General features: G+C 41.2%; 1 long non-coding RNA gene across 1 annotated transcript; it reads left to right on the top strand.

Annotated features, from left to right (window-relative positions):
* Nucleotides 1-5253: 5253 nt before the first annotated feature.
* LOC148649915 (uncharacterized) lies at nt 5254-8142 on the top strand. The gene is made up of 2 exons (XR_015926234.1): nt 5254-5337; nt 7456-8142. It is a non-coding gene; the product is annotated as an uncharacterized LOC148649915 (long non-coding RNA).
* Nucleotides 8143-8933: the final 791 nt, after the last annotated feature.

The raw sequence follows: 8933 nt of genomic DNA, 5'->3' as shown, positions 1-8933 counted from the left end.
CATCTCTTGAAAAATAATGATCCATAGACCTGTTACCTCATTTATCAGTATGTTTTACAACACCAGCAATGAAACTAATTAAGTTCCAACATCATTACAATGAATACCCTTTTAATAGAGATTCGATGATGCACTGGAGGCTTCAGATTACACTGTAATTGTACCTTGAGATTCCGAACGGCAGGTTTTAATTAACATGTTAGTGTGAGACAAAGTAGTTAACTGATAAGGAGGCCAGGAAACATCTGCATGCTGAATAAAGAAAAGGTTGTTGCCTTGTGTAAGCGCAGCAGCAAGCTGCGCGTTTCCCATTATGAAGTTTTGTTAGATATAATTAATCTGTTGGCTTTTGTCTTTGATAAACTTTCCAGTTGGGCAAAAGCTTTCCGCGCAGTGCCAATAATCAGAATCACAGCTATAAGCACACTCGAGAGCCTGAACCTTATCTTCCCTGAGTAGGCTCATGCCTGCTATCACTCTGTCAATCTATCTCTTCTTGTGAAAAGGGGCTTAACAGCATTTTGCATGCTGGCTCACTGCAGGCTTATAAGCTACTGTCTGTAGTCCTGTACTCCCCGACGTCGTCCTTAAAATGCACACAACTTTTCATAGGCACAGCGCACAGAACAACGTTCTTCAAATGCATTACCTGGTTTGCCTAAGAGCAGTCACTGATCTGATCATCTTGTTTCACTGTAAAAAATTATGAATCCATGAGAACAGTGGGGCAGAAAAAGTAATCAAAATTATGTGCCTGGTCGCTGTACAGAAAGAGAAGTATGTCTGTAGTTAATCCACTGGTGATAAGATCCCCAGCATAATCTAATAAAAAAACACAACATGAGCTTTCCTGAGGATGCACAAACATGAAGAACCAAAGCCATCGAGCACTTTTTCCAAGGCCAGAAGAAGCAAGGATATAAACCTTGCAAAATGAAAGCATCATGATCACTAAACAGGCTTTAAGGATTACAATTGCTGGGCTTCTGTAATAGTTTCTCCGATTCTACCTGCAGTGATTAAAGTTTTTACACATTACTTGAGGGTTGTCTGCCTAATACCCAAGTGCAGAAACTGCTAGTTTATCATTGAGAAAAAAAAAACATTACCTCAAATGCTCCAGTAAAAGTGGTGCCAGTTGGTTGATGTTTGAAATTTAACAGGCTTCCCAAATAAGTCATCACATGTTGTATTAAATGATCTTAGCACTATATAAATCAGAATAATGCTTGTGATGGACCTAAACTTTTTGTTTAGAAGTTAAAGCTAGAAAAATAATAATAAACTTTATTTTATATAGCACCTTTAAAGGTGGCTTCTCAAAGCGCTTTACAAAATGAAAACAACAATAAATAAGAAGAATACACAAGATAAAACACAATTACAATACACAGAGGAGACCGTGGATGGTGGTGCTAAGTACAGTAGGAGCAGAGGGGTGAAGAATGGAACCAGTTAAGTAAAGGCTCTTCTAAAGAAGAAGGTTTTGAGTCTGGATTTGAAGTAGTTTAGAGAAGGAGACTCTCTGATATCCTTGGGCAAAGAGTTCCAGAGCTTGAGGACATAACAGGAGAAAGCCCTGTCACACATGGAATGTAGACGGGCTTGGGGGACAGTTAGGACACCAGAATTAGAAGAGAGAAGGATGCAAGGTGGGGAGTAGGGCAACTATAGTTCAGAGAGGTACTGAGGTGCTAAGCCACTCAGTGACTTATAGGTGAGCATGAGGATTTCAAAGTCCACATGGACTTTGACAGGAAGCCAGTAGACCTGACAATTATAGATTATAGATTGTTTTTGCATTGCTCATATTGGTCTAAATGAAGCTGTAGCACCTGATGGCAATACAGTAGAATTGCAATTTGTGCAATTAGTGACAAATGGCTCCCTGAACAACTTCATTGAGAGTGCATTGCATCAGCCATCATCAAGATAAACGTTTTTAAGCACAGCAGCTATAGCTTGCCATCCTAAATTCTACCTGAGTGTTCAAAGGGAGGTGATGACTTGATGGTCATTGCCCCACCCAAAAGGTGACTTATTTATCTCCTTTTTGAGATCAAGCCCATCACAGCCACACATCCTTCACAGCCACAGCTTCTCACTGCCTGCTCACATGTACAGTAATTAAAGACTCAGCTGAATGGCACCAATTAAAGCACAGAGGTATCCACGTGTACTGGCATTTCCAGACACAGGAGAAGCTGTAAATATCCATTAGCTGCTACAATTCTCATTCTATCCTCACAAAGTAGCTCATTAGCGCCCCCCCTAGAAAGACAGGTAAATACAATCGAATGAGACTGTTCTATCAATAAGCATTTTGTGTGTGAACAGGGGGAGCTGGTCTTTGTGTTGTCAATAGACACTAATTGCAAGGTTACCACCTTTTCTTTGTCTTGTGTGTGTTTGTGTGTATGTGTGTGTGTGGGGGGGGAGGGTATTGTGGAGCACAGAGGGTTTAATGTAAAATATACATAGCAAGTGCCTTAGCTCAGCAGACTGTGAAAGGCAAGTGAAGAAAGGGATGGGTGGGGGGAGAGGGGGGCAGTGGGAGATTTTATTTATGTTTGGTGAGGGTTCATTTCAAGTTCAGGTTGCCGTGCGATTGTCCCTTCTACACATGTCATGTCAGGACTTAAAATGAAGGTAGCGGCGATTCTGGGGGACCCAAAAAGACTAATTCCGTGCCAGATAATGGTAAAAAAAAACCAGACATGTGCTCATCACCATGCATAAATCCCCAAGCAAGAGGTGCTTTCTGACAGGGCTCTATTGTCTGAGATTGTGGACTTTAAATCAGTGATACGGATACATGGATAAATCTACTGATATGTGGATTAAGTGTATATGGAGGCCTGAGTTATCAACATTGCAGTAGATTAAGTGACGCTGCTGGGATATGAGTCGGGGGGGGTGGGGGGGGTGGGCAGATTGAATGTAATATATTGAACACAGAATGCATTCCAATCACTTCTGTCACTTGCATAAAGTTCAAAATGGGGATCTATCTTACCTCTCCATTTCATATTTCTCATTGTGCTACCCCATGCCCAGACAGTACAGCCAGTTTTGCCTGTACTTTAAATGTAATTGTGCTTTTATTTTGCCTTTTATTTAGTAAAATCCACACTGTGCAATGATATTAATGTCATACACAATATTCTACCTAGGGAAGCACAAAGCAAGAATTACACCATATTAAATTTGCTTAAATATAAAGTTCTAGAGGTTCCAAAATGTATCTTGTACTTTGGCCAGCATCTCTGTAATTATATATGATCTGTGTATTTCATCATGCACTTCACAATTTCAGGATATCAGTTTAACTTGACATGTTATTCTGCCAAACAATTTTAGATGTTATTTTTTACAGAACTTACAGGTATCAGTAGCTGTAAATTAGCTTCAGTCCTAATTAAAAAGCACTGCCAGCTGCATTTTCTGATTATTTCATTAGCATTTTAGCAGACTTTCAGGTAATTGTCGCATTATTTACAACTGTCATGTATGCTATAAAAGGTTTATAAAGTAGGTATGAATTTATCAGTCTTTTACATTTAACTGCAGAGCTACAAGATGAACTCAGAGCTCAGAACTAGCGTGAATGAACAGTGGTCACTCCAGCACTAAACTATAGCACACCATGACCTCCTGGAGACTTTAAAAGTAAAGGGTTGTAATCAATATTAATTTGTTGAGAGCTGTCATCCACTTTTGACACTATCGACCGCGCAATCTCTTCAACCTGTGCTTATTTGGACTGTTGATTTTGAACATGGAGCATATAGCTGCTGTTAGATAGTTCTTTTGGGCTCCTATAGTGGGCAGTGCTTTCTAACATGATCTAGCACCAATTGCATATGGTAACCTTTGCACATTCTGCCAGGACATCAATGAATTGAAAGACTTCACCTAGGGTCGCGCCCTGCGTCGTGGCTCAGAGAATCTGCATAAAAAAGAAGCACACCTTTAAGACACTGGCTTGTCCATGTCCGAAGGCACCAGCACTGTTTTGTTTCAAGATAATCAAACTTTCTCCAGCACACAACGGATGGTTACTTTCTTTAAAAGAATTGTTATAATCTTGAAGGCTACAAAATACTATAGTTTACACCTCTCTTGTAAATACCTGCCCCTGACCCAGTTTATTAGGATGGTGCCAATAAAAAAATACATGTAACAACAGAGCTAACATAGAGCACCTTCAGAAGGCATAGTGTGTGTCGTGTAGCTAGCAGGGACCACTCAAGATCCTGCTAGCGTAGATACTGCAGCGAGGTTAACCCCACAGTGAAACACATCTTGATCACGAATGCAGTCACATGACCTGCACTGTATAGGAGATGTCATTGCTGTTATTGTCAGACCACACACATTTCATTTTAGTTCTTCATGTGATTCCAAAATAAAACTGGACACAGTAAGAGCAACTGTAGGAGTGTAATAATTGAAAATGACTATAGTACTCTCTTCACTCCTTAAAGCCCTCTAAGGGTGCAGGTAGTCTTGCCTGCTTGCAGCCTTTCTACACTCTGACACATGCCGATAGAGCTTGTGATCCCAGCATGGAGAAACAGGGTGAGATCTAGTCACCCTCCACGCAAGGCAGCAGAAACAATCTGCAGACAGAGTGACCAGAACTAGAACCCTGCTGTATTGATCTAAGCCCATGTAGGCTGTGTTAGTATGCAAAGTCACATCCTTTCTAATACAAGGGGTCAATGTTGTGGCACACTAATGTATGTAACCATCACGCTGACAACTGCGCCATATAATTAAAGCTGAGATGGGTTAAACCTGAGGGATAATATTTGGGAATCCAAATAAACTCCCATACAGGATGGAGGGGTCTTCTGCAATCCTGCGGAATGGTTTGATCAGCACAGCACTGCTCCAGGTCTGAACAGTTTTCAGATCTGTTAAAAAATCATTTTTACATGCCTTTGTACTCCTGCGCGTGCCTGGATTAAAAACAAACAATAGGTCTGTGAATTCTTGCCTTATCTATGGATGGTTATGTTCATTTTCAGGATTAAATATAAAACTCAAGTAGACCTACAACAACAGATTCATTTTTTATCTCTGTCTGAGTAAACAAATTAGAGGTTAATGAAATGTTTGATGTTAATGGTGGATTCAGTAAATAACCTTTGTTTTAATGTTAGGATTCAGAAGTGATAAAGGACAGAGATAATTTCTTATTATACAATATCAATCAGTCCATTTTCTAACTGCTTTATCCAATTCAGGGTCATGGGGGAGCTGGAGCCTATCCCTCCATGCAACAAGCGCAAGGCAGAGTACATCCTGGGTGGGGCACCAGTCTGTTGCAAGGTACACAGAGACAAACACACAACAAACACTCACACCAGGGCCAGTTTTTACAGAAACCAGTTAACCTGCCAACATGTCTTTGGACTATAGGAGGACACCAGAGCACCTAGAGCAACTCATGCAAACATGGAGAGCATATGCAAACTCCATGCAGATAGCATTACAGGTCTGGAATTGAACCCAGGTCCACAGCACTGTGAAACACCAATGCTAACCACTGCACCACTGTGCCACCCTATTACACAACATAGGTCCCTGAAATGATTCCTACAAAGGGAAAGGTACTATGGGGGAACAGTGGCATGGTTATCAGTGTTACTGTCTTATAGCTCTTGGACCATTGATTTAAACCTAGCCTATGACACCTTTTGTGAGGAGTTTGCATGTTCCCTATGTGGCTGTATGGGATTTCACAGAAAGCTCCCACAGTCCAGAGACATACGATAAGGTAAGATCACTTTATTAGCCATATACAATTTCTTGCATTAGGAATTTGTCTTTTTGCATACCTCAGCTTGCTCTCCATGAGACACACAGACAGGGAGAGAAGCTTGGGGTAAGAGTGCAGGGTCAGCCATTGTTCAGCACCCCTGGAGCAGTTGGGGTTAAGGACCTTGCTCAGGGGCCCAATGGAGCAGGATGATGTCTGAGTTAACTGGCGTGTCTAAAGTGTCCCGCATGTATGTCTGGCCCTGTGTGACTATTGTCTGCCAGGTTAGTCTCCAGGCCACAACGGCCCCATATTGTCCAAGCAGCTATTGGAACTGGATGGAAACTAGCTTTATACCTCTCTGTGGCTTAGGATCTGTGCCTGTGGCAGGACGCTTGCTGGTGCAAATCCCGCAGCCGGCAGAGGAATCCTTCTCCTTTGGGCCCCTGAGCAAGGCCCTTAACCCCAACTGCTCCAGGGGCGCTGTACAATGGCTGACCCTGTCCTCTGACCCCAAGCTTCTCTCCCTGTCTCTGTGTCTTATGGAGAGCAAGCTGGGGTATGCGAAAAAAGACAAATTCCTAATACAAGAAATTGTATATGGCTAATAAAGTGATCTTATCTTATCTATCTCTGCTTGTTTGTGAATTTTAAATGGACCCAAGCTTCTGCACTGTGGTACCTTCGTGCAACCCATACCGCAGTAGGACTCCAGCTAGGACTCTTAAAAAAAACTGGAGTTCCCAACAAGAGGCTCATCTATTAAAACAATCACTTGGGCACAGGTTGAAGCCAGTGATCACAGATTCTAAACTGGGCCATGTTTAGCCAGATAAGACCAGGATCCCCTTGACGGCACCACACGGTTTGCTGAGGACCATGGAGGGGAGGGTGGGATTAATGTGACCACTGTGGACATGCAGTGTTATTAGTGAGGGGCACCACTCTCCTCCAGCTAGTTGAACCTCAGATACAGGGCATTAGAGCAGGGAACGTGTTGGAAGACAAGAAGCTCAGATGTTGGTGGATCAAAGGAACCTTTCTCGCTCTGGTGAGGATGCCGGGTTCATACTGTACCTGTCGAGTGGAGATCTGAAAGAAACACACCACTGCTGTATCAATTGCAGATTGGGTGGGTATAATAATGAAATCGGAGATTCTGATTTAAAAAAAACATTGAATTCCAATATGTTCAAAGCATTGTTCATCAGTTTTGTATTTCCAAATGCCTTGTTTAGTAAAGGAAACACAGTCAGGAATAAAAACGGATTCATTTTAACTGCTCAGAGCTTTTCAGAAGCTCTACATTTTTCCCTAAACAGGATGCTAAGCTGTTAACACAGAATTCATCTTCATCAATTTGTTTATTAGGCACTTTATTCTAATAACCACATATATAATTTAAAAGAGGTATATGAGATTTAGTAGATATTAAAAGGAAAGACGTATAATGAGTAGATATTAAAAGGAATCATCATTTCAGGTATTAAGAACTACCAAGATTTCCAAAAACCTTGGCAGTGCCCAGTGCTTTCTTTTCATAAAAGATTTTAGTGAATGACAATAACTAGAATACACTGCCTTTTTGGTTGATTGTTACTTGGTCGAAGTGTCTCAGGACTAAAGGAAAGCCATTCTTTTTTAATTCCAAAAAAGCTCTGCTAAAACCTCTTTTAATTTTTTGACAGGAGCGAGACCGCCAAAGAACTATATTTGTAAGGCCTTATTTACAAACTCAACAAGCAACCCCAGCGTCTGTCACAGGAATTCTAATGGAATTGAGGATGAAGAGTGATGCTCGGATTTAAAGCGCCGAGGTGATTTCTGCAGGTGGAATAGGAGCTTAAGTGAGTCCCTGGAGACTTCCCCTGATTCAACACTAACAAGACATTGTGATAATTTCTCAGAAATTGGCCTCGTTCCAAGCTCGATTTTGAATGCTGATTTTTATTTTTTAAGCAAACACCATCCCCCACAAGAATAAAAGAAGGAGAAATGTAGAACAGGGCGGCTGTAAGCGCGGTCTCTATTGTGAAGCCCGAAACGTCAATCACTTCACTTGGCAGGCTTCAGAGACTAACTGACAGCCCCCCTCCTTTTGGCTTTGGCTATCAAGGGGAATTAAAAATACCTTTCAAGTAACGTGCCAAGTGCAGAAAAGTCCACAGTAAATTGCAAAAGTCATTACTTAACACCAATTACTAAAGCAAAAGATACAGTTTCTTTTCTCATAAAAAGGAGAGGGAGTTGGAGGGAAAGGGGTGGGGTGAGGGGGAAGGCTGCAAAATCAATGAACCAGCGGATGTAAAATGGAAAAAGTAAAAACCTGCTGTATTTTTAAGACTTCTGAAAACTCAAATAAACTGCTGTGGGACCTAGAATGAGGTTCATTGAAAACCATGCCCTGAAGCAGACAGGGCTGAATGGTTTTGCAGGAGATACGTGGGTATCCTTGGGATATGGACAATATCCTTCCACAGAATCACAAGGTGGCTGTAGTTCTTAGCGGGTCTGGTAAATCTTGAAAGAGCACAAAGAAGAAAAACACGTACACAGTTAATAGTTTGGTATAATGTTTGAAGTGGTAAGCAGCCATTCCCCTTGCTATCAATTCAGGTAAACAGCTCAATATTATTGATCCAGCTTCTCTCCCACTTCTGTTGCATAAAAACCAGGTAATGCTTTGTGCCTTTGCGTACATTACATGATAATAAAGGTAATAACAAATCAAAGACATGTGTGACCACAATTCAGGGATGAAGTCCAGGACGAAACACCAGGTTACTCAACAGGCTGGTCCGATGGTTCAGACGCCAACTTTGGATGCTGTGTGTGTATTACAGCTCTGTTAAAACAAGTTATTCGAGGGTAAAGTTTTTACTTTGACACCTTTATTCTCCCTAATATTCTTTCTTTAGATAGTGGTGAAGGCTGTAACTCCTTTAAAGCTCTCTTGGATCATCAATGGATATTACTATAAATGGATTTTTGTACAGAATTAATCACAGAGAACATGGCTTTGGAGGAGGAACCTGAAACGTTTGATGAACATAGAGACTACCATGAAGGTATAAAAGAAAAAAAAAGTCATTTTAATACACCTGATTTTCTTTATGTATGAAGGCAGCATGATGTGTTGCATAGGAAAACACAGGGAGCAGTACAT

The sequence above is a fragment of the Lepisosteus platostomus genome, chromosome 13 (genome assembly GCF_059453375.1).
Source record: "Lepisosteus platostomus isolate fLepPlt1 chromosome 13, fLepPlt1.hap1, whole genome shotgun sequence".
Lineage (NCBI taxonomy): Eukaryota > Metazoa > Chordata > Actinopteri > Semionotiformes > Lepisosteidae > Lepisosteus > Lepisosteus platostomus.
The sequence above is the reverse complement of the archived record's forward strand: the minus strand, read 5'-3'. Positions and strand labels throughout refer to the sequence as shown.